The sequence below is a fragment of the Pecten maximus genome, chromosome 9, assembly GCF_902652985.1.
Source record: "Pecten maximus chromosome 9, xPecMax1.1, whole genome shotgun sequence".
Classification (NCBI taxonomy): domain Eukaryota; kingdom Metazoa; phylum Mollusca; class Bivalvia; order Pectinida; family Pectinidae; genus Pecten; species Pecten maximus.
Window position 1 is genome coordinate 21,862,397 of NC_047023.1, and position 26,750 is coordinate 21,889,146.

General features: G+C 34.9%; 1 protein-coding gene across 3 annotated transcripts in view; it reads left to right on the forward strand.

Moving 5' to 3' along the window:
- Window positions 1-26,750, forward strand: part of LOC117335034 (tumor necrosis factor alpha-induced protein 8-like) — a 129,829-nt gene that overhangs the window by 22,464 nt on the left and 80,615 nt on the right. For 2 of the 3 annotated variants that reach the window (XM_033894936.1, XM_033894938.1), the window contains exon 2: window positions 9,773-9,822. The gene's annotated coding sequence lies outside the window, so the exon portion shown is untranslated. Of the gene's footprint in view, window positions 1-9,469; window positions 9,823-26,750 lie in introns of those variants that run through there. The other variant, XM_033894939.1, reaches the window with a different exon arrangement.

Genomic DNA, 26,750 nt, shown 5'->3' on the forward strand with positions numbered 1-26,750 from the left:
AAATACTGTTACTTCAAAGAACGATCTGGAACAAAATTTTTATAGAGCTAAGTTTTGACGTTCGTCATATGAACGTATAGTAACATTCATCAATGTGAAGTTTATTACTAAATCACCGTTAAAATGTGTGAACCTTACTAACAAAGTACATTGAAGTGAAATACTTATGATAATAATTGTTGAATTTTAATTATTTTTAGATAAATTTCTGTGGTACTGATCAAAGTATGAAAAGTATTTTTTAGAACATAAAAAAGACAAAAAAAAAACCAACAAAAAACGAGATCAAAAACATTTGATATTACCAAATGATAATTTTCTGTATCTTATTTGATAGATATTTGTTGTGGTTAATCCTGGGTATTATTTTTTTAGTCTTAGATTTGTAGTCGACTGAAAAAGTCCGATTTAATTTTGAAAATATTAATATGCTATAACCCCTCGCAATGTCTGAAAATATTCTAAGTCCATAATAAGTACAAAAAAAGCACAATGGCATTAGCTGAAAAATTCTAAGTCCCAAAAAAGTAGGAAAAAAGTACATCCATATTTTCACAATCTTTCAAAAAAATTCTAAGTCAGATTTTAGCACAAAAAAAGTACTCTGAAAAATTTCAGAGTCCAAATAAAGTACAGAAAAAGTACCCTGAAAAATTTCTAAGTCCAGAATAAGTACAAAAAAAGTACTCTGAAAAATTTCAGAGTCCAAATAAAGTACAGAAAAAGTACCCTGAAAAGTTTCTAAGTCCAGAAAAGTACAAAAAAAGTACTCTGAGAAATTTCAGAGTCCAAATTTAGTACAGAAAAAGTACTCTGAAAAATTTCTAAGTCCAGAAAAGTACAAAAAAAGTATACTTTTTTGGTACTTTTTCAAAAAAGTAGGGAAAAGTGTATACTTAAAGTAGCATAAAAGTATACTTTAGTGTGCTTTATTTCGGTATGGCAGGTTCAATTTAAATAGTTCTACAAAATTAAATGAAATCTTAGCCATATTTAAGTCGCCCGCGTTCTACATATGCTTGTAATGATTTTTATAATGTTCATTGATAATATACTAGTCTCTCTCGTGCGAGTAGGTAGCAAGACAAACATGCACGAGTAAGGCATCGCTTCACCGCGGGACTCTAGTAAGTCGACTGTATGTTAGAATATGATCGGTAAAAATTAAAATTTATTTCATTTCTCCTTTCACAAGGTAATTCATATATCAGAGAAGTTGCAAAGTAGTAGTCATGTGTGTGTGTTCGTTCACGAGATAGTGTCCGAGAGAACACGGTTCTGTGTACATTGCCACCTCAATCTGGAGATTCCCGTTGTTATTTTTAGACGTAAACAATCACAGAGTCGAAGCTAGTCACAAACAAATACACAGACTATCGAAATAGTTCTATCAATCAATTACCTAAAGTTGGAGACAAAGCAGGCCTATCACTACAGTAAATATCAAATAAACAGGAACTATTCTTCGTGCATATTTACCGTCGTCTGTTTACATCAACGTTAACAAACAAGTTTACTTACCGTCAGCGTTAGGCCTACGAGGCTTCGGGAATTTGCTTGACATTCAGAACGCTGGGTTGATTTTTCGCATGCATGTTTGTGAAAAGCGACATACAATGATCGTGACAAAGTATCTATATTCTGGAGCATTGCCTCTGATGTTGAAAAAATAGCAATATATACTGGCAGTGACAGTAAAATACAACGGAACCCAGCTCACCGAGCAGTTCAATCAACAGCCGGCTTACGCAACAAACTTTCGTGACGAGTTCAGGATGGGCGTTACGTCATCAAAACATGCGATCGTGTGCTATCAAAATACCCCTGTCGAGTGGAAAAATACTGAGAGGGTCGAAAAAATAGGCCATTTTCAAAACAATATTGTGACCGTTCTGATAAAGATATCGAAAAAACTAAACAGACGGTTTTCTTCAGGAAACATTTATCTACTTATATGTGCATTGTATATGTTTCTGGATTTTTTTTTTCGAATATTGAGGGCGGTTTAAACAGAAACTCTTAGTCAAAATGACGATTTTGGCGTGTTTGGCCCCAGATATCTCCATAACTAGATTTTTCCCAGACATACCGAATATGTCAGGACGTAGATCACACCGAGTTTTACAAGTGTGGATAGTTTTTATCAAAATGTATCGAGCCGTTTTCTTTGCGCCCAAAGTGCGGCTATATGCTGCTAAGTAGGCAGAATTAGCCGTATCTACATTACGTTCCGTAAGGAACGATAACTCTGTTATCGCCTCCTTACTGCACTTCATTCCATAATGGGAATTGGGCCAAAACAGCTGACAAGTGGTTTGTGAACGTTCCTGATAATTATGGTGAAAATAAATATTTCTTGACAGGTTTTTGGAGTGATGTATGAAATTCGGGGTTGCACCTCGTAACCTTCAAGACTTCAACACAAAAGCATTACGACATAGTGTAATGGTACATTAAACCAGCTAAATTTTGTTTTTCTTTGATTATATTTGGTTAGTCTGATTGGTGAAGCAATTCATGAGATAAAGGTGGAACATGCTGGAAATTCCAGAAGTAGAAAATCATTTAATATGTGGAAGTTTTAACTTCATCACATGTACACTCAGTTACAGAATAAAGTGGTTTTCTTGATGTAGATGTTTTACTCATTTGTATTCATCCACTGTAAATAAATCTGGGTCCAATTCTAGCCCAAAGGTCAAGGTCAATTTGTGTTGTGACATATCCAAGAGATGCATGGTGATCTGAAAATTGATGTTTCTGTGAACTTTGGAATAAACAGTAGAGAATGCGGGCTTCAATATTGGCTTGTTGTACTAGTCACTGGCATAAAAATAAGGAACAAATATCTAGTACTGTGATACCTTGATGTCATTGTCAAAAAAAAATGAGTACGATAAATAGGGAAATTTTGCTTTTTTTTCGGCAAAACACAGTGGTTTTATTTTGGTGTGTCTAAATTTGGTGTCTCCATCGAGCAACCCTGTATCAAATTTTTGTGTATTTTGATTTTCATGATGCAATACCGATTACTGATATCCGAGCCGGAGATGAAATGTATTCCTCCCCCCCCCCCCCCAGATGCATGCCGTTGAAGTTTTATCATCGTCATGTCGTGATTGTTGCTTTTGAAGTCAAAGTGATTTACAGACCAGGAGATCTACTATGACCCATATGCAGTTGACTAACCTGTTTTGTATAGAATAATGTTATCATCCAGTAACTAATTGATTCTCACATATAGCCAGCACAAGTGTTACCTATATATTATAGCATTTAGGCTGATTAAATTTGAATAAAGAGTCTATCGAAACCGTGTGAACTGACCCTGGGCAGTCTTCATGTTTACACAGACAACATTCAACATGAATATTCACAAGAACAGACATTATATATATCAACATAACTTTTAGGAACCATTGTTAAGGGTGAATGATGGAACGGCACGAAGTCCTCAGTTGTTTTCACAGAAATAAAGCCACATTACCTTAAATTACTGAGCACTTTTCACAGAAATAAAGCCACATTACCTTAAATTACTGAGCACTTTAATGCCAATGACATTAATTTGTTGTGTTAAATTTTAGCGCTTGTATGCGAGGCTCCAAGTAAACCAAAATAAATCCACAGCCAAAATATCCCAATTTACAGTATACATGATGAAGATAAATTTTATTTTATCTGCATAAATATGTGACAATTTTTGTACAGCTCAGCATATTGGTAAGATTCCAATCGCTCAGAATTGAACCATGGTCACAGGCAGATTTTTACAGTATGGTTCAAAATGTCTTATATGCTATACAGATATACATTTTCTCTTTTTAAACAGCAACTAATGTTTCTTGAAAGAAGTTGTTGCCCATTGTTGGAAAGTGTTCAATAAGAAAGATTTTGCTGTACGTCATTCACTGAATCTGCTTCTCTTCACTATAACACCATCCTAAATATATGTTTTGGTTTATAGATCTAGAGGAGAAAAACAGTTAATATAGACATTCTAAAATATTTAGAAGTAGTGTATTAAGTAGTTTTACAGATACGGCTTTGAGTAAAACAGGACATGAAACAAAGGGGTGGTCTAAATTGAAATAATTTTTTCTCAAATACAATTTAATTAACTCTTAAATTAATGTTTTAGTTTTTAATCATTAATCCTTCAGCTAACATTTCGGCATCTTTAGGCGTGGGATATTTTCCAATGTCTTTGCTGTTGGTCACATAGCGTTCCATCATAGAACATGGTTCTGCATGCACATGTCACGCTAGTCACCGCCTTCGGCCCACACTAGCCGAAGTGTTCATTATTGTTTTTTTTTTTTTCAACCACTATATATATATTAATCTTACTGTATCTAATTGTATTTTCTAGTACTGGTTATATATCATGTGATTTGTATTCTTTGTGTCTTAATTATAATAAAGGGGCAGATTGCCTTGAAAATTTAAAAAATTTTAAATTGTCCACACTTTTGCAATTACAATGTACCTCTTTGCTCCATACATATAAATACAAAACATTCACATATAAGTTTGAAAAATTGCTGATTATAGGAAAATCAGTTTAAAAGGATTTGTTAGGTCAATTATCTTGTAAAGTAAAAGCCTGCAGAGTTTCCAGGCTCAGGATAAAGATTCGGTCGCCTTTGTTGTTTTGTTTTTGTCAGACATCTTATCCTCATCTCCGTGTTCTCTGCACTATTAAAACTGCACAGGAAGGGATCAAGTGCGTTTTCTGAGAAACCGTGAGCTTCTATGTGGTGAGGTTTACTGCTAGTGTATCATTCATGGCGAAGTTATAGATCGCTCCACTAGGGTATTTATGTATTAAATGATCCAAGTCTTTAGCATGTAATGATGAGCCTAAGGGGATTGGCTGTACGTGAGATTGGTACATGTAGGGATGTCGTGTGGGGGAAAATAAAATGTGAACGTGGCATTAGACTAAATAATAAAATAAAATAATTAAATCGTGACTATAAAATCATTACTGCAGTAGAACTCTTTTGAAGCCACCTTGTAGATGTGTTAACTTGGGGAGTCCTGTAGAATACCTGGTAAGTGAGACTGTCTTTTGAAAGTGAGGTTTAAATGCCGTTGGAGCCACAACTAGGTTTATACCCAGTGTTAATTTTTCAGAGCTTTTCTTTTCAAAGTTTTTCACATTGATATGTGTATCGATATAACTAAAATAGTTTGACTTTTATAAATATCGTGTTCGAATATCCTGCAATGAAACCTACAGATATAACTTCTGATTGTGCTGACCTTGATCTGATGGTATATTGACCTTGAGGCACTTAATATTTAGCATATAATTACATAGTATTATATCAACATTAGTATGCACCAAAAATAGCTAAAAAATGGATTCCCTGGGAATTCCCCAGCTTTTCTTAGTTTGCCTAAATAAGTCGTGACCTTCTTCACTTGTAGATATATCCAGAACTTATTTAATATCATTTCATATTTGATGTTTTAAGAAACAAGGTTCAGATGTTACTTTTCTCCTATGTACACTGTAACTAAGTTGTGTTTATATATAATTCTGTGTATTTCATGATTGTCTGAGTTGGACCTTGAGTTTCTGGGTTTCAAATTTTGTGAAGCCATTAATTCAAGTCTTGTCAACATATTGCAGTAAACTTTTCCATACATTGAAAATTGAATTCCTGGTGAATATTACTAACTACATGTATAGAGTTTTACATGTTGATAATTTTGTGTATCAACCTTGATAAAGGTCAATACGTGTAGTCATAGAATATCATCAAGATAAAAAAGAAATATATCAAAGTGATTGTAATATTAAGATATGTCATAAAAGATTTTAATTTCCATTCAGTGAAAATTACAAGGGGTCGCAAATATGATTTTATCGTAAATTTTGAAATTTGTTTAGCGTTTGGATGCTTTCTGTGGGTTTTACAATAGTTTAAACCAACGCAAACCACTCAAGAAAAGGAAAAATAGCGAAAAATATACATAAATCAATGCAAAACAATAACATTACAATTCGGAAAAATTCTACAAGAATACGTATGTTACCGCTCGTAAGAAGATGAAAGCTGCACAAACTCGTCACTTGCATCTACGTGACTCTATTTGGCTTTCTCCTTGTTGCATTGTTTACAAACAATGTAAACAGGGTAAACAATATTTAAAACCTGTATACATATGTTTTTATATTCATACAGTATGGACTTGTGTTGGGCTATACATCTGAAGTCCATTATCACTATATATGTGAAGAAATCATCGTTTAATCTGTATGAAATCTAGTTATAGTCGCTTTAATGGTAGAGCCTTATAGTGCTTCAACCATCCCTGTCTCTACGAGAGAATCCTGACTTTTTACCCTAAATTTAGACATGAATTATCAGTGCAACTTTTGTATTGTTCAGAATTTTGAAAATCCAATTATTTCAGGAGAAAGAGCAGCTGAAAATATGTAGTTATAAGGTATTAGTACGTCAAAAGGAAGATAACAAATGTTCTTTCTGTGACTTGCAATTGTAAACACACAACAATCTTCGCCATGGAAATTCCAAGAAATTTGCAAGTATATGGGCGGACAAACTACCAGTTCCAACTCTCAGTGAGGCTGTGGTAAAATTAGAACGATTTTGCTTCTGTTAGAAAATCAGAACTCCAGAGAAGTATTTCTGTACCAACTTTCGGTGAAGCCATTGTAAAATTTTAATCATTTTGCTTCTGTGAGAAAATCAAAACTCTAGAGAAGCATTTCTTCTTTACAGATAAATTAGTGCCATTGAACCTTGATAAGCATCTATACAAATGTTTTTTTTTTTGCATTCTGCGTTCTGATCAACTGATTTAATTATAAATATAATCTAACAAAGTATAATAAATCTCGTAGTGATGAGATGTAGATCAGTACGATATACATGTCCCCGTTTCATCATCACACGTTGATTCAGTCGAACTGAACACATTTCAAGGAGGATCAAAGAGATCTGTCCAGAGATCGGGTTTAACTGGAGACTGGATGGAATATTAGTGAGTCAGTATCTTATTGATTTTAGATTTTAAAAGAATCCATGCCTTGCTGTGATGTAACAATAGTTGTTAATGGATTCCATTTGATAAAATATATTATACCACCATTTTCTTCGCAGAATTTGTGATAATTTCTTTTGTTTAAAGATATTGTACTCTTTCTGGAAGACCACCTTGTGATGATGTTGAATTTTCTTTTGTATTACAAAAGTCTTTAACTTTCCTAATGGAGGAATTAGAAATGCTGAATAAGGTAACACTCAGCTCAGACTATCATATATTCTCACTTCTCTTGTCAAGCTGTTGGTGATACAATTAACACTTTCTATGGATAGGAGACAGAGGAAGGTGGCAGATCAGGTATAATTAGAGGTAGAGCTAAAAATAGAACTAGATTCAGAGTAAAATGAAAATAAAGCAACATATTGTTGACAAATCAAACCCAGAATTTACACTTTACCTTCATTGCTCTCAAGTATTTTGAATACGAAATAAAATGTGGATACCAGAAAATACTGTTAAAGTGGAACTTTTTTATAATAATGAAAAAAGTGCAACACTTCTCCTTAAACAGACTTTATTATATCACACAAATCTAAAAAAAGATACAGGTGTATCAGTGTTTGAAGACAGTTACTACACCTGTCTCTGCATCTAAATAGTGCAGGATTTAGGTTCTGGGGAGCATATAGCTTTCACAGGACATTTGGCTCATTGTAGCATGTACTTAATTGTCCTAGCAGTATAAGAGCAGAGCTGACCCATCTTTCCCTAGATACTGTCCTTCCTATTGGGAGTAAGATCAGAGCTGACACAGATTCCCTAGATACTGTCCTTCCTATTGGGAATAAGAGCAGAGCTGACACGGCTTCCCTAGATACTGTCCTTCCTATTGGGAATAAGAGCAGAATTGACCCATCTTTCCCTAGATACTGTCCTTTCTATTGGGAGTAAGAGCAGAGCTGACCTAGCTATCCCTAGATACTGTCCTTCCTATTGGGAATAAGAGCAGAGCTGACACAGATTCCCTAGATACTGTCCTTCCTATTGGGAATAAGAGCAGAGCTGACCCATCTTTCCCTAGATACTGTCCTTCCTATTGGGAATAAGAGCAGAACTGACCCATCTTTCCCTAGATACTGTCCTTTCTATTGGGAGTAAGAGCAGAGCTGACCTAGCTATCCCTAGATACTGTCCTTCCTATTGGGAATAAGAGCAGAGCTGACCTAGCTATCCCTAGATACTGTCCTTCCTATTGGGAATAAGAGCAGAGCTGACACAGATTCCCTAGATACTGTCCTTCCTATTGGGAATGATAGAAGAGCTGACCCATCTTTCCCTAGATACTGTCCTTCCTATTGGGAGTAAGAGCAGAGCAGACATGACTTCCCTAGATACTGTCCTTCCTATTGGGAGTAAGAGCAGAGCTGACACAGATTCCCTAGATACTGTCCTTCCTATTGGGAATAATAGCAGAGCTGACCCATCTTTCCCTAGATACTGTCCTTCCTATTGGGAGTAAGAGCAGAGCAGACATGACTTCCCTAGATACTGTCCTTCCTATTGGGAGTAAGAGCAGAGTTGACACGGCTTCCCTAGATACTGTCCTTCCTATTGGGAATAAGAGCAGAGCTGACCCATCTTTCTCTAGATACTGTCCTTCCTATTGGGAATAAGAGCAGAGCTGACACGGCTTCCCTAGATACTGTCCTTCCTATTGGGAGTAAGAGCAGAGCTGACATGTCTTCCCTAGATACTGTCCTTCCTATTGGGAGTAAGAGCAGAGTTGACCTAGCTATCCCTAGATACTGTCCTTCCTATTAGGAATAAGATCAGAGCTGACCTAGCTATCCCTAGATACTGTCCTTCCTATTGGGAATAAGAGCAGAGCTGACCCATCTTTCCCTAGATACTGTCCTTCCTATTGGGAATAAGATCAGAGCTGACTTAGCTATCCCTAGATACTGTCCTTCCTATTGGGAATAAGAGCAGAGCTGACACAGATTCCCTAGATACTGTCCTTCCTATTGGGAGTAAGAGCAGAGCTGACACAGATTCCCTAGATACTGTCCTTGCTATTGGGAGTAAGAGCAGAGTTGACCTAGCTATCCCTAGATACTGTCCTTCCTATTGGGAATAAGAGCAGAGCTGACACGGCTTCCCTAGATACTGTCCTTCCTATTGGGAATAAGAGCAGAGCTGACCTAGCTATCCTTAGATACTGTCCTTCCTATTGGGAGTAAGAGCAGAGCTGACACAGATTCCGTAGATACTGTCCTTCCTGTTGGGAATAAGAGCAGAGCTGACACGGCTTCCCTAGATACTGTCCTTCCTATTGGGAATAAGAGCAGAGCTGACCCATCTTTCCCTAGATACTGTCCTTCCTATTGGGAATAAGATTAGAGCTGACACGGCTTCCCTAGATACTGTTCTTCCTGTTGGGAAATTATGGGGAAGTTGCTTCATTGATCTGTGTATATGGGTGCATCGACAAACGGCTCTTTAACAGTGATATTTAGTGACACTGTGGAAAGAACTAGCTGGATATTTGTTTTTATCATGACTTTATTCCAGTTGTTCATGGTATTTTTTCTCTGGCTGGAATGATATATGGTGACAAATGATGTTTTAAATGGAACATATTGTTTTCTATTTGTGTTAAATCGGGCATCCCTATTGATACACAGTTACAAACTCTAAACACTGGTGTTATTGTGTTATAGACGACTGTACGTTATTCAAACTTTTTCAGGCATCATACACACGATCGGGGATACGCTGGATAGCCTTGGATTTATACAGGTAAGTAGGACTTAGTCTAGATGATTTCACTTTCAAAAACTCTGTTGATATTTTTACCTGTACAGGTATATATGTTACAACATAAATATATTTGTATTTACCTGTGTGAATGACAGCAGATCAAGCGGATACCTGTGCCTAATACCTGAGGTTACAGGTAAGATAGGTGTGTATAAGTTAATATGTGTATACACATTTAGTCTATACAGGTATATACATCTTTACCTATTTTAATTCCGAGACATAGATCAACAGGTAAGTATATATCCAATGTATGTCGTATATCAAGTATATGTCTATACAGTGAATTTGATGTGTTGAGGTACACTTGTAATAACTAGGTATTTTCCCTTTTAGTAATAGCCCTGTTTGTATAATGAGGACGTACAAGTAATAATTTAAGAGTGAAAAGACTGCCAGTGTATTTATACCTTTTCACTTTTTTAAAAGATTTACAATAGTACTCCACCTATGATTTCAAGTAGAAAGTTGATTATACAAGTGTCTTATGAAGTATGCATGCAGTAAAAATCTGTCTATAGGGTGTGTATGTGGGGATGGGTGCACAATGTAATAATATCTCTGTGTCATCAAATATTAGATGTTGTTGAATAACTATTAGATAAGCTCTGGTGTTAACTTGTTAAGATATCAATTCTTTTCCCAATTTTTTTTATTTTTTATTTTTGTAGAATTAAAACAACATCATGTACAAAAAGGTTGAGAGTTTTAACCAAATCTGACAAAATCATGTACAAAAAGGGTGAGATGCATGTCTGACAAGACCATGCACTATACCCGAAGAGTAACTCTGAGTATGGGCCATATTCAGAGAGTAACACAGAGTCTGAGCCATATCCAGAGAGTAACTCTGAGTCTGGGCTATATCCAGTGAGTAACTCTGAGTCTGGGCTATATCCAGAGAGTTACTCTAAACCTGGGCCATATCCAGAGAGTAACTCTAAACATTGGCTATTATCTAGAAAGTAACAGAGTATTTGAACTCTAAACCTTGGCTATTTTTCAGAGAGTAACACAGAGTCTAGGTTATATCCAGAGATTAACTCTTGAGTCTGGGCAATATTCAGAGAGTAACACTGACCCTGGGCCATATCCAGAGGGTAACACTGACCCTGGGTCATATCCAGAGAGTAACACTGACCCTTGGCTATATTCAGAGAGTAACACTGACCCTGGGCTATATTCAGAGAGTAACTCTGACCCTGGGCCATATCCAGAGATTAACACTGACCCTGGGCTATATTCAGAGATTAACACTGACCCTGGGCTATTATCAGAGAGTAACTCTGACCCTGGACTATATCCAGAGAGTAACACTGACCCTGGGCCATATCCAGAGAGTAACACTGACCCTGGGCTATATTCAGAGAGTAACACTGACCCTGGACTATATCCAGTGAGTAACACTGACCCTGGACTATATCCAGAGATTAACACTGACCCTGGACTTTATCCAGAGAGTAACACTGACCCTGGGCTATTATCAGAGAGTAACACTGACCCTGGGCTATATCCAGAGAGTAACACTGACCCTGGGCTATTATCAGAGAGTAACACTGACCCTGGACTATATCCAGAGATTAACACTGACCCTGGGTCATATCCAGAGATTAACACTGACCCTGGGCTATATTCAGAGAGTAACACTGACCCTGGGCTATATTCAGAGAGTAACACTGACCCTGGGCTATATCCAGAGAGTAACGCTGACCCTGGGCCATGTCCAGAGAGTAACATTGACCCTAGGCTATTATCAGAGAGTAACACTGACCCTGGACTATAATCAGAGAGTAACACTGACCCTGGGCTATATCCAGAGATTAACACTGACCCTGGGCTATAATCAGAGAGTAACACTGACCCTGGGCTTTATTCAGAGAGTAACACTGACCCTGGGCTATATTCAGAGAGTAACACTGACCCTGGGCTTTATTCAGAGAGTAACACTGACCCTGGGACATATCCAGAGAGTAACAATGACCCTGGACTATATTCAGAGAGTAACACTGACCCTGGGCTATATTCAGAGAGTAACACTGACCCTTGGCTATATTCAGAGAGTAACACTGACCCTTGGCTATATCCAGAGAGTAAAAATGACCCTGGGTTATATCCAGTGAGTAACACTGACCCTGGGCTATATCCAGAGAGTAAAAATGACCCTGGGTTATATCCAGAGAGTAACACCGACCCTGGGTTATATCTAGAGAGTAACATTGACCCTGGGCTTTATTCAGGGGGTCAATCTGGTATATAAACTTGAGAACAGTCTTTACGTTTTCAGTTCCTGTTGTGGTATAACTAATACAATGGATATCTAAAATTTCTATTGAATTGATTGTCATAAGAGAACATTCAAGGCTATTAAGTCTAGATTAAGTTATCTTTTGTAAAGTTTTGACTTAGTTTTTCAATCCTTATGTAGATTAACTTGAAGTTTAAGATAAGATTGCTGCATGGTCATGTGTTCTAGTTGTAAGTAATCCTAACAGGATTTAAAAAAACAAGCTGATATTAATGTTGACACATTGTGATATTTCTTCTTTGTGGATAATAGTACGGCAGTTTTCTAACAGGAAGAACTTCATACAATCTGTCTGCTTGTAACAGGATACAGGGCATTATATCCAGAAACAGTGTTTAAATTGTAGATTTCCTAATGAGAAGATATATATATTGGATAGTTACTGCTTTAGATGTTTACATGACTAGTGGTCGGGATTGTTTGCTGAAATTTAAACAATGCTGTGTGGGTAGATTTCAGTTTGACTCTTGGTCCCAATGGCATGTAAGTTGTCAAGTAAATTTAACTCAGCGATTGATTAACACAAGCATTTTAGTAATAGAAAAACTTGTGTTGAAAAGGATGAGGTCATATAACTAAATAGCTAAAGTCATGTAACAGAAGGAGCAAAGGTCATAATACAAAGACTAAAGGTCATTAGACAAAGAGCTAAGGTCATCATACTAAGAGCAAAGGTCATAAGAAAAAGAACAAGGTCATTAGACAAAGAACAAGGGTCATTAGTTAAAAGCTAAGGTTGTTATACTAAGAGCAAAAGGTCATTTTATAAAGCGCTAAGGTCATTAGACAAAGATCAAGGGTCATTAGACAAAGAGCCAAGGTCATTAGACAAAGAACAAGGGTCATTAGACAAAGAACAAGGGTCATTAGACAAAGAGCTAAGGTCATTCAACAAAGAGCAAGGGTCATTAGACAAAGAGCAAAGGTCATTAGACAAAGGGCAAAGGTCATGTAACAAAAGCAAGTTTGAGCTAAGGTCATCTAACAAAGAGCAAGGGTCATTAGACAAAGAGCAAAGGTCATTAGACAAAGAGCAAGGGTCATTAGACAAAGAGCAAAGGTCATTAGACAAAGGGCAAAGGTCATGTAACAAAAGGAAGTTTGTAAGAAAAGGATAAAAGGTCATATGACAAGAGTTAGATGTAACGGACAGCTAAAATTAGGAAACAAATGGAACAGATCATGGCTGCTGCAAAGGTGCTGGAAGAAGAAAGGTCACAAATATGACTGACAAAAAGTTTGGAAATCATACAAAAAAGAATAGAATAACTGTTTAAATCGTATGACAATGACTTTGTGATGGGAAACAGCTGAGATCATACCAAGACAGTGTCCACAAACAAATAGGGCCTCTGAAAGACAGTGTCCACAGACAAATAGGGCCTCTGAAAGACAGTGTCCACAGACAAATAGGGCCTCTGAAAGACAGTGTCCACAGACAAATAGAGCCTCTGAAAGACAGTGTCCACAGACAAATAGGGCCTCTGAAAGACAGTGTCCACAGACAAATAGGGCCTCTGAAAGACAGTGTCCACAGACAAATAGGGCCTCTGAAAGACAGTGTCCACAGACAAATAGGGCCTCTGAAAGACAGTGTCCACAGACAAATAGGGCCTCTGAAAGACAGTGTCCACAGACAAATAGGGCCTCTGAAAGACAGTGTCCACAAACAAATAGCGCCTCTTAATTAAGGACACTGTACATTCTCACTGAATTTTTCATCATCTGTCAGAACACTGTATCTGATCATGTTACTACCAATCTGGTCCGGTTCTAATTATAAAAGTGGCCACTGTATTAATCAGAATCTGTCTTGATATTAAGTGTTGGATAGGATTTGATCGCTGGTGCCCTGGTGGACTGAAGCTGGACTGTCAAGGATAGTGTCAGACCTAATGGCTGAGTTAAATTTAATTTAAACATTTTTTCTAAATTTTGATTTTTTTTCCCACAGACATGCAGTTCTGACATCAGTTATGAATTGTAACATTTCTACATGTTACATTTCACTGTATGTTATGAAAGAGGAAATTCTTTGAAAAAAATAAATTGCCATGAAAATATAACAATGAGTTTTAGTAATTCAGGAAAAAATGAAGAATATCCAGTGAAAATGAATGTTTCCTGGTGTACAGATTCTGAAGCCTCACTTTCATACTTTCTTGAGTGTATGATATATATACCATTATAAATTTTTATACAGATTATTGAATGGGTGACTATATCAGTTTTCTTTATTTGATTTTTAGAAGTGGTTGAAGAATAAGCAATATATAGTGTATGTAATCTAAGGATGTTATTTTGTGTATGAAGATGGTGTGTTTATATTAGTGTCCAGAAATGTGAGCGGTGTTATTTTTTTCTGTGACATGTAAATCCTCTTATATACACAACCCAATTCCACTCTGGTATAGAAACAAGTCTGTTACTTTGATTGCATGACAGAACAGAATTAGTAACCGATTCGATGGAGCCACTTAATTCACTGTTTCGCAAGGAGAGGTCGGAGATGGGTTCTGGAATTTCTATATCTTTCACAATTACCGGAGATTTACCAGCCTCAATATCTTCCCAATAAATCCTATGCATTATTAGGCTCAGGCGATACCGCTAATGAAGTCTTACATGTCCAAGATCACTAAAACTCACAACTCCTTGTACCTGCCCCAATTAGCCCAGGTAACAAGTATCTATGTATACATAGTTGGCTATTCAGCTTGCGGTAAAGTTCCGATGTTTAAATATTTATTGATCAAATTAACCAGGAAATTGCATGGAAGATTGTCCTGAACTCCAAAATGTATTGAACATTTTCTTCCTGACAGAATGTCTGTACAAAATTAGCATTTCTTAATTAATCATGAACGCTGGCAGACTGATATAGAAGGAATTAGCTACCTGTTGGGAACTAGGTATGTTTATTAGCCGAATAATTTGTTTTTGCCCTAAAGCCTGGAATCAGCATATGTCTGTATACAGTACGCCCTGATGTTAAGTGGCATTCAGCTGATAAATCATTGAACAGTTGTCTCTCTGATAGATCAGGATTCTCTTATTTAAGGCTATATCTACCTCCTTAATGTAAAACAAACCTCCTTCCGAAGAGTTCCAGACAAGGAAAAAAGAATAAAACCTGCATGTGTCGAAGGATCCAAAATGATTGCCATGGAAAGGAAATACAACATTGGTTATTTTTCCTAAAATAGGATCAGATCTGTTAGTCTTTTAAAATATCTTGCAAATATAACCAGTGGCTGTTGTGTTTAACCTGGATAAAAGGAGAGTATGTAGTATCTAGATTAGATATTTATAGCAATGTGTCTCGGGAAGGAAATCGCAAAGTTTATGTAATAACATGAACTATTTTTGTCTGATAATTACTCAGATTTCTACCGGAAGGGTTGTTGTTATTGAAAAATCAAAAGAATACAAGATGTTATGATTTCTACCATATATTTATCTTACACCCTAGGGGCTATCAAAGAACCTTGAATAAAAGTATTGGGGAGGGGCATTACAGGACATTATGTGGTATCATTTGTAAGTACTTTTACTGACCGTCTGTGGCTATAGATGGGGTTATTACCAGGCATGGGTTGCTGTGTGGCACAGTGGTAACACACTTAACTTTCATCTAGTCGGCTGGGGTTCCATTCCCCATTCAGACATGAAAAGCAATGGGGTCACCTGCCTGACCACGTGGGTTTTCTCTGGTTATCCAGTTTCCTCCTACAGTAAGACCCCTTGCCACTTTCATCCAAACCAACAAGCATGATTAATTTAAGTTGATATAAATGGTTTTGTATTATAAAACAAATGAAGATTACTTTAATAAAAAAAAACCAACAACAACAAAACAAAAACAAAAACAAAAGCAAAAAGATAAGAATAAGGCATAGGCTTATTGTTCATAAATATGGTACACTATCATGGAAAATGAACCAAACAAGATAAGAAATTAGAACTTTTATACCACAGCCACAATTAATTAGATTTAGAAATAGCCTTGAATGTAAACAAAAGAATGATTAGGTTTGTTTTCACACAAATTTTCACATTTAACCATGCACAGCAATGTCATTAAACCTTTACCTAGGGGGTACTGTACGTTGGTCTAAATCAAGGGAGATAAGTCTTTAGGAGGTTCAGAAAGTGACCCTGGCATTATCTCGAGTAATATAGGGATATCGTAACTCGTTAATGAACAAAGAAAGAGCAAGAACAGGAATTTAAATATCTATGCATTGGTCAAGTTGTTAAAGAAATAATCAACTTAATTAGTACCATGAGAATATTTTGTATTGTAAATTTTGATAGTTTGTGGAACTTTAATTATCACTAAAATTCAATGTGAAAGTGTTGAAATCTCGTGTTTTCCATTCTCTTTAAAGATTGGACTTATTGCACTTTGTTCTATGGACCTCTGACATTGCCCAACTTACTTTTTAATTTTCATGCTTGCCAACTTTTTGAAATCTCCATAGGTTAGATTGCAAATGTTTCAATTTTAGATTTCCTCTATATAGACTAACAGCTTTAAACAACATATTTAAAGATATTCTTTCTTCTAGTGTAAATTTTTCTTTTAAATTATCAAAAAGAATTTCAACTGATGATATGTATTTAAATTAAAGTTAAAAAAACAAAATAGGGATGCTCTTTTGTGGTTTCTGGATATTTAGGTGATTTTATTGGGTAGAGTTCCTTGGCTATCCCATGCATATAAATCCAAGTGTCTTGTCAGATTTCTTGTTTTTATGGTCACAGTTCCTTAACCAAGCATGAAAACCTTAAATACTCACATACAACAAACATTTAATATGATACATTATAGTTGTTAATATGATACAGTATAGTTGTTAATATGATACAGTATAGTTGTTAATATGATACAGTATAGTTGTTAATATGATACAGTATAGTTGTTAATATGATACAGTATAGTTGTTAATATGATACACTACAGTATAGTTGTTAATATGATACAGTATAGTTGTTAATATGATACACTACAGTTGTTAATATGATACAGTATAGTTGTTAATATGATACAGTATAGTTGTTAATATGATACACTACAGTTGTTAATATGATACAGTATAGTTGTTAATATGATACAGTATAGTTGTTAATATGATACAGTACAGTTGTTAATATGATACAGTATAGTTGTTAATATGATACAGTATAGTTGTTAATATGATACAGTATAGTTGTTAATATGATACAGTATAGTTGTTAATATGATACAGTATAGTTGTTAATATGATACAGTATAGTTGTTAATATGATACAGTACAGTTGTTAATATGATACACTACAGTATAGTTGTTAATATGATACACTACAGTATAGTTGTTAATATGATACAGTACAGTTGTTAATATGATACAGTATAGTTGTTAATATGATACACTACAGTTGTTAATATGATACAGTATAGTTGTTAATATGATACAGTATAGTTGTTCAGGGATCACCACAATTTCAAAATGAAGGGTGGAGGAAAATTTTTTGACAATTTTTTCTGAACATGTACTTTTGTGGATGTCATGCAGCCTCGCGGTGCGACGTTTCGAGAAACATCATCAATTATGACATTAAGAATAGAGATTTATTTATGTTGTTTGATTTAGTTCTAAATAAATATGCATTTTAATCATTTGCTCACTCTATGCCATATATATCGTGTAAATTAAAACAAAATAACAGCTTATACCATTACTTTAAAAAACTACAAACATACATTCCTCATTTAAACAATCATCAATTTATTTTCACAAAACCATTTCAATCTCAATTCCAACTCGCTGTTCTTTAAAATAACATTGAATAAAACAAACTCAAATAGCATCTTTTACTGTTATAAATATGATAAACATTCACACCAAGATCATATTGCATTGTCAAGTATTATAAGTTAAAACATTTCAATTATTAATTTCATAAATTGCACTATAATATTATCAGTGAACATATTAATAGCAACTATTATATCTATGATACAGCATCTACAAATCAAACTCAATGGCAACTTTTACTGGACATAATATAAGAATATATAAAGTATTTAAAGCAATGCACAAGCCACAATATAATTTCAATTAAGATATCAATTCAACACAGTCACTATAATTTTCTCCTGAAAATAGTCTTCACTATATATGAACAATTGAAGCCAAACAATTTGTCTCTCCAAATGACATGAACATTCTGCTGTTGCAGTCCCTTCTAGAATGAAGCAGCTTTCTTGTAGGGAACTTTCTGGGTAAACACCATCATCAGAGAGTTCAAGATCCTCTGAGAGAGCCTGTTCCTGCTGGTGGTAATAAATAAATAAATAAATAAATAGATAAATAAATAAATAAATAAATATTTTTGAAAAGCTTAATGAATCTTATTGTGGTCATTATAATTATGAACTTCTTATTCCTACAAATTTGTAATAAGCAAAACAATTAAAACCATCAATAAATCTTTGGAAAAAAAAACCCCAAAAAAAACAAATTAATTATATTTTAACAAATATAATCAAATTAGTACATATTCATTACAAATGTACATGTTATTTTTTAATTACATTGTATATACTTGAGGTGCTAATTAACTTATCTTTATTTAATAATAATTAAAGAAAATCAAAAACCTGGATAACACTTATCAAATAATAAATAGAGAGATACATTAGGAGAGATTCTGAGATTATTTATATTATTGGACGTTTCGAGATCGTTTTTGGAAGGGAGATCACTCTAATAGTACTTTCTAAAAATAGCACGTGACAAGAAAACCAATGCACGAAATATTCATTAGATTATTATCATTATCTAGCAAATCAAATATAGGCTAATTGTAAGCTTACCTTGGTCATCTTCATACACAATTAATCCATGCGCATTTCTGTAGCCGTGGCTTGCGCGATATATCAGATTTCAGTCTGTTGGCTGCAGGTTTTCTAGATCGGTTGTCGCGATCGCATGTCGTTCACATGGTGTTCCAAAAAAGGAGCTGATACTCCTCTCTTCATGGTGACATTGCCATAAAGTTTTCAAAAATGTATCCATGCCTCTCAAACATCGGCTTAGGTATTGATATTATCAGTTTGATTATCCCAGCTGAATATTAATTCTTGTGAAAAAAAAAATCTTATCGGACCGTCGGTTTTTCCGATGTAGACGATGGTAACATTTTCTCTGATGTCCCGATCGACTGAAACCATACAATCACATCTGTTCCCATGGTCAGAACAGTACACCTACTATTAATTAAAGTTATCACCATCGATATAGGTGTGATCAAGAGATCAGTCAACCATATCAAAACATAACGGTGAGGCACCTTACCGAGATCGCAATTCGTCAATTAGGCCTAGTTCACCTGTAAAAACAGGGGCCATAGGTAATGAGTATCGGACGCTATAGAAACGGGTCAGTTTTCTGCTTGAAATCGATACAAAATAGGGGTGTTAGGTAACAATTACATGCGTGGCGGATCGAGTGAATTTGGTTGTGTAAGCGTGGCGGGTACCCAGCTAAGGGTGGCGGGCCGCCACGTTAAAACAGGCAATGGTGATCACTGTAATGTTAATATGATACAGTATAGTTGTTAATATGATACAGTATAGTTGTTAATATGATACAGTATAGTTGTTAATATGATACAGTACAGTTGTTAATATGATACAGTATAGTTGTTAATATGATACAGTACAGTTGTTAATATGATACACTACAGTTGTTAATATGATACAGTACAGTTGTTAATATGATACAGTATAGTTGTTAATATGATACAGTATAGTTGTTAATATGATACAGTATAGTTGTTAATATGATACAGTATAGTTGTTAATATGATACAGTATAGTTGTTAATATGATACAGTATAGTTGTTAATATGATACAGTATAGTTGTTAATATGATACAGTATAGTTGTTAATATGATACAGTATAGTTGTTAATATGATACAGTATAGTTGTTAATATGATACAGTATAGTTGTTAATATGATACAGTATAGTTGTTAATATGATACAGTATAGTTGTTAATATGATACAGTATAGTTGTTAATATGATACAGTATAGTTGTTAATATGATACAGTATAGTTGTTAATATGATACAGTATAGTTGTTAATATGATACAGTATAGTTGTTAATATGATACAGTATAGTTGTTAATATGATACAGTATAGTTGTTAATATGATACAGTTTAGTTAAATACAGGTTCAGATGTGTAGTAAATAACATGGGAAGGGAAAATATGGTCACAAAATACATGTCGTCTCTTAATCCAGGCTCGGGTAACTTATATAGTAAATAACATGGGAAGGGAAAATATAGTCAGATATGAGAGAGAGTCATTTAATTCAGGTGGTCGCTATGACCAGTTTGACTGTATTTATTGTTATGATGACCTTTACAGTTAGCAGTCAATATCAATTGATTATCAACCAATCAGATTACTCCTCTCTCTCCGAAAATTTTTTACGAAAGTGAATCATTAAACGCAGCGATTAGAAAATAATTTATGGATATATTTGAAGCAGAAGATATTAAGATTGGGAGAAGAATTACAAAACTGTGTTATGGTTGTTACTAGATGAAGAAGATTGGATGGAAGTAATCAACTGATTTCAGGATTTTTTATATGGTGTTGACATTTGCAGCATGGAAGCTGCCAAATTGGCTTCGTTAGTAAATGCCTGGTCGATAACATACTTTGGATATTATATCTACATTTCTCCGGAACTGCTCATCGCCCAGTCATCAGACTTAATATTTAAGCTTATGGGCAGTGCTACACTACATTTACACCACGGCATGAATCATAGGTCACTGTGACCTATATTTCCACTTACACATGTACATTGCATTGAAATCATATTATATTTTGTGAGAGTAAGGTTGCAGTTATGCAGTATGCTTACCTCTAACATGTTAAATAAATAACTAGAACACAAAGTGGTTTGGGTGGAATACCATTACTTGGTGTACAAAAACTTGTTAAAGTTCACTAAATCCAGGCAATTACTTTGTCAAGGTAAATGGAATTTTCACCTAAACCAAAAAAAAATTGCTGAAAATTTTCTTCATCTTTGCTTGGCAATTTTCTGAAGTGACGCTACATATGTCCACAATTTAAACACTGACACCAGCTGGCTAGGTGGTGATTGGCCAAAGGCTTACATGCAAAGGCTGCTGATTGGTCAGTGGCCACCGAACAATACTGAGTCGGAGGATCCATGCGAATTACCTTGTGAGGGACAGTACATGGATGGGCTCTATTCGGAACTTCTCTACATAGCTTTACGATGTTGTATGTAACGATACTGAGTGGGAGGATCCATTCGGAGGACCTCGTGAGGGACAGTATACACATGGACTCCCTGCGTAATTCTCTACATAGCTTTACGATGTTGTATGTAACCAGTGATTTATACTGCTGTACAAGTTGCTTTGTTGGTGACAGTTGTCCTAGACTTGAAATTGGATTAAAATTTGTGTGTCAGAGCTCCTTATCCATGACTGAAATACGGTAATAGTTCTAGACCTATATCTGTTTTCTCCCACGCGTTCATATCATATTTCATCTTTACTTTACAAGAAACATGGATGCTGAAATGTATCCAGTGACACTCATAAAAAATATCTTATTACAGATAATTTTATTAACTATAAAAAAATACATTTGTCTAAATAGATGTCCGACAAATCAAAATTTATTATCTCTTTGAAATGACAAAAGAAATAATTGGATATTTTTTAATAGAATTATTTAGCAGCTGTGGATTGAAATCAATACACTCTGTGGGTGTATTTATCTGATGTCATTTAGAACTGGTTATTGGTTTTGAACATTTGGTTATTTAGTCCCCTTGGTCCGAATTAAATCTTATCAGAATTCATCGAGGATGAAAAAGGGGAGATAACTCAACCAGAAAATATAGCGCTGTAATTAGATATATTGTATATTAAATAGAAATGAGATAGAAAATAATTGCCTATGCAAACAATTGTTTAATATGCTTTACTCGATAAAATAAAGGTTTTGCTAGTATGAATTATTTTTCACGTCACATCTATTCATGCAAGCATTTCCCAGTTTTTTCTAATACAATTTGAAGGATTGACTATATAATAAAATCAGATTTATTGAAAAATTAAACAGTTAAAAAAAACCAGTCTGTTGAAAGATTTAGATTTCTATCATTGACTGGAGTCTTTAAACAGATTTAGAAAGATTAGATATTTTATCCTGGTTTTGATATTAATTGACCCCTATGGAGAGTTTGACATCTTTTTAGTGTCTCCCAAGAGGAGTAAGGATCCCCTGTCCAATTGTGTACTTAAAACTAATTCAGAATTTTTACTCCTGATACTTAAAACCATGTTCACCTCTTGGGTGAACTTTGTTACTATCAAGCCTCAGTTAGCCCAAATCACAAATCAATTGATTATAGACCTCAGCCATCTGGTAAAATGTCATTATAGACCCCTTTCCTTCCTCTCAGTGAGCTAATGCTCAGCTGATCTCTGTGCTTAATTGGAATTTTAATGTACAAATGGGATATTTTAAAAGATGCTGCTCTGAAGAGGTTTTAAAGATCAATAGAAATTCAGTTTTGTAAATTTTTGTGCTTTGGATGGGTGAAGAAATATTTTTGATTTTGTTAATAATTAGCCTGTCTGCTGATCCTATAGACACAGATTGTAGATTGTATGTGTTAAGGATTTCACCCAAGCAGGAGAAGTTGGATTATACTGTAAAATTCAAAGACTATTGTGTATTTGATATGCAGGTGAGTTTTTAATTAGTAGGAGTTTGACCTTCATAAAATGCATGTTGTGGATAATTTAATCCTTCGTTTTCCACCCACTCAACCCCCCCCCCCCCCCCCCCCCCCCCCCCCCACACACACACACACACACAACCGCACACCCACACAACAGCACAACCACACACCCAACACCCACACATCCATACACTCACTCACACCCAAAGCAATTGTGTAAACAGTATTTATTTTTTACATTTGTATGTAGGGCTATGGCCTTTTGTCTTGTGGCACGTTAACTTTTCTTTGTGCACACAATAAACTCAATACCAACAGATTTTCATAAAACATGGTATGCAGCCTTATATCAATAAGATCTAAAATAAGGTTGACATTTGGGCCGATTCTGTTGTACCTTACAGAGTTAAGGGCCTTGGTAGGTTAATTGCCGTTGGCCCTTGTCTGAATAGTATCCGAAATTTAATGCACTTGAATTTCCTTAACTATACACATAAGCTATATATAAAATGACCATTGCATGATCACGAGCAAGCGATTGAACATCTGTGACATTTTAGAATTTAGTCCTACCCTTTCAAGCGTCTAAGTCACTCAGATGTCAGCACTGCCAGACGACAGTCATGGTGACTTTAGGCCTACAGGAAAGTCAAGATTTCAGTGATTTTAAGTGTGTTTTCGTGATTATGTGATAAAACAAGTAAAAACGGTACTGGTAATCGACTGAAGTTTTATTGTACTCGGTCTTCGGCTTAATGCAATAGAACATCCGTCGGTTACCAGTACCTTGTGTTAAAGCCTCACTATGATTTTAGAGTGATTGATGTCACTCTAACTTAAAATATATATAAAGAATGTATAAAGTATCAAGTGGAGGAAACGAGAGTAGTAGGAGAAAAACAGATGCCCAATACCTTTTCACATCCGATCTCTTAATATTTCCTTGCAGGGGTTTTGAAGTGTAAATATATTAAATGTAATTTTAGCTTACTTATCTTAAAATCTTCTGTTATTTTCTAGCTTATTTCTAAAAATGGTGATAAATTGAATATCTTCATTCAAATGGCAATGCATTTTAAAACAAATTTACCCTGGCTGAATTTGCCGAGTTGTTAACATTGTTTTCATACTTTATTTATATATAATTAGGTTAAGGGTGAAAATTAAACTGGAACAAATCCTTCCTGTTTTACAGTTGTGCTTTAGGCATATGTTTTCCAGGCCAAAGATATTTATTCGCTTGGAAATCTAAGCTGAAATGTTCAGAAAGATGTCTTTAAAATCATTTACACAGATCTAATTACTTGGTATTAAGGTGAAATGATTTGATTCCAATTAATTGAAGTGTCTTTCAACACAATGAATTAAAATTGATGACTTTTAATCAGTGATAACATGAACAGTGTTATGTGTTTAGTTAGATCTCCAAGACATTAGATTTTTTGAGATTAAATAAAAAGTTTGTGTATCCTATAGACGATACTTTTAAATAGTGTAAGATGAGATTAGAATACGCCAGGAATTCTAAGAACTTCTGCTGTATTTTACAATTACAGAAAGCTACCTTCAATTTTGGATGCAACTGATTAAATTTCTTCTCTGCTGGGATCCCGAAATTTGGACCAACAAAACCAATATGTTACTAACACTTTTTATAGTATTAAACATGTACAGTAATCTGTACGTACATTCTATCTCACATAAAACACATAAATAATCTAGATACTGTTCGATCTGTTTGCCACTTTACTAGAATTTCCTGATTAAGTTTAAGAAAAAACAGAACCTACTGGTAGTTGATATTTTTTATTCAAGTACTTATAGATAAGATAACATCTATATGCAGTAAAAAAAAAAATAATAAAACCGAAAATCATATTGTCCACCGTTTATTGAAATGGAAATGTTTAAAGTCAAGCATAGTTTGTGAGAAGAAATGACCTTTACCCTTTCTCAATGTAACAGAAGCCAACTTTGCTAAAACACTCGTGTAAAATTTTTTGATTAACTTGAATCCTTAAAGCAGTGAATTAACAGGTGAGTGATACAGGCCAATTGGGCCTCTGGTATTAAAATGTATATTATTGGACTAATACCAGAAAGTATATGTTATGGATATATACAATATATGTTACTTTGATAAACATTTCCATGTAGCCTATTAAACACTGTATGGCTGATACAAATAGCTATTGTGGTAGACTCATCTAAAGAAGTAATTGAATTCATGTTGAAATTACACTGGTATCAGAGGTAAAATACTGTTGTATATTGTGATATGGTTGTCCCTCTCAGAGTTTGACCTTTGAGAACCCCTTTGATGCTAGATAGTGAATATGAGTAATGACATAGAGAAATTGATTCCAGATATTTTTAGAATATATTGATAACTGTAAACATATTGACTGCGCCAAAGTTTGCAGAATGAGATTATATTGTTACGACAAGGTCCCGAAATCCTGCACATCTTGAAAGGTTAATAAACAGATATTGACCTCCCTTGGTCAGTTAGTGTGTTATTGATTAGAGAAGAAATTACTATTAGCCTGCTCATTTGGATTAATCAAGGGCTTTGTTTCATGTGTCAATTATTTATTAACCATTTCAAATTGTAGTTAAGTAGTCATGGTTTCGGGGCAAAGCAGGGGTATATCGATTCTTCCTCCCTTTGATTTAAACCGCATGATAACTGTGGTATAGGTACACATAGAACATCACCAATTGGTCTTATAGACAGTGGCAAAACCTTGTTTATTCATGTATTTTTTTGTAGGAACAACCTGTGCATTCTTCCGAATTCATTGTTTAAATAAACAATTTTTCAATCAAACTCGGTTAAATATTAAGTCACCTCCAGATAGTTGGTTAATTACAGGTTTGATAGTATTTTGACCCAGTTATTAGCTCAGTCCTGACCCAAAGCACTAAGTCAGTATATGCCAATGGTCCTTCCGTTGTCCATTTGGTGTCAACTTTTTCCTCTAAATGACTTCTCGAAAACCAAAAGTCTTGAGGTGAAATTTGGCTGGTATGTTTCTGGGAAATTGTTCCACAAAGCTTTCTAAAAGAAATTACTAATTTTCACGGTCACAGGGGACAAATTTGTTAATAGCTGAAAGGCAGAGAATCATACAAAGTGAATAACAAGTGAGTGATGCAGGCCCATTGGGCCTCTTGCTTTTATTATGTGAAATGGTTTGGAATTTTATTTCACAGTACTGAAGTCTACCTTAAATAAGTTAATTTGATGAAAACTTGAATGTAAAATTTCCAGGGATAACGATCACAATCCATGACTATTCCAAGATCAGAACGATTAATGTGTCAGTTCTATTGGAAGTTGAATATTATTGTTAAGTATACACAATGTGCTAATGTCTGACCAAAAAGAAGTATTTTCAGGGTATAGAGACACCTAGAAAAAATTAGAAAGATATCTACAAGGTCTGCAGCTGGCTAAGATTAACCAATCGAATGCCTGGAAGGTATTTTCACCTGATATGCTGCAGTTACCAAACATTCATGTTGATAGGCGGTAAAACATGCATACCGCTTTAATTCTTTTACCTTAAACACTTTAAAGATTTCAGTGTTGCTGTACAGAGGATCTTCTCTAAACTGATCATGCATGGTACATTAATGATTGCCGGTTTAGAGAGGGTTCGGTTTGGAGAAGAGATCTATTTAGATCCGAGTCAGGATCCGGGGATGATATTGATTGGATGACGTTCTTTGAAGCAGTGTTAATATTCTGGAAGTTCATGAATGCATAAAATGCTGAATTAATACAAACTATTTATTAAC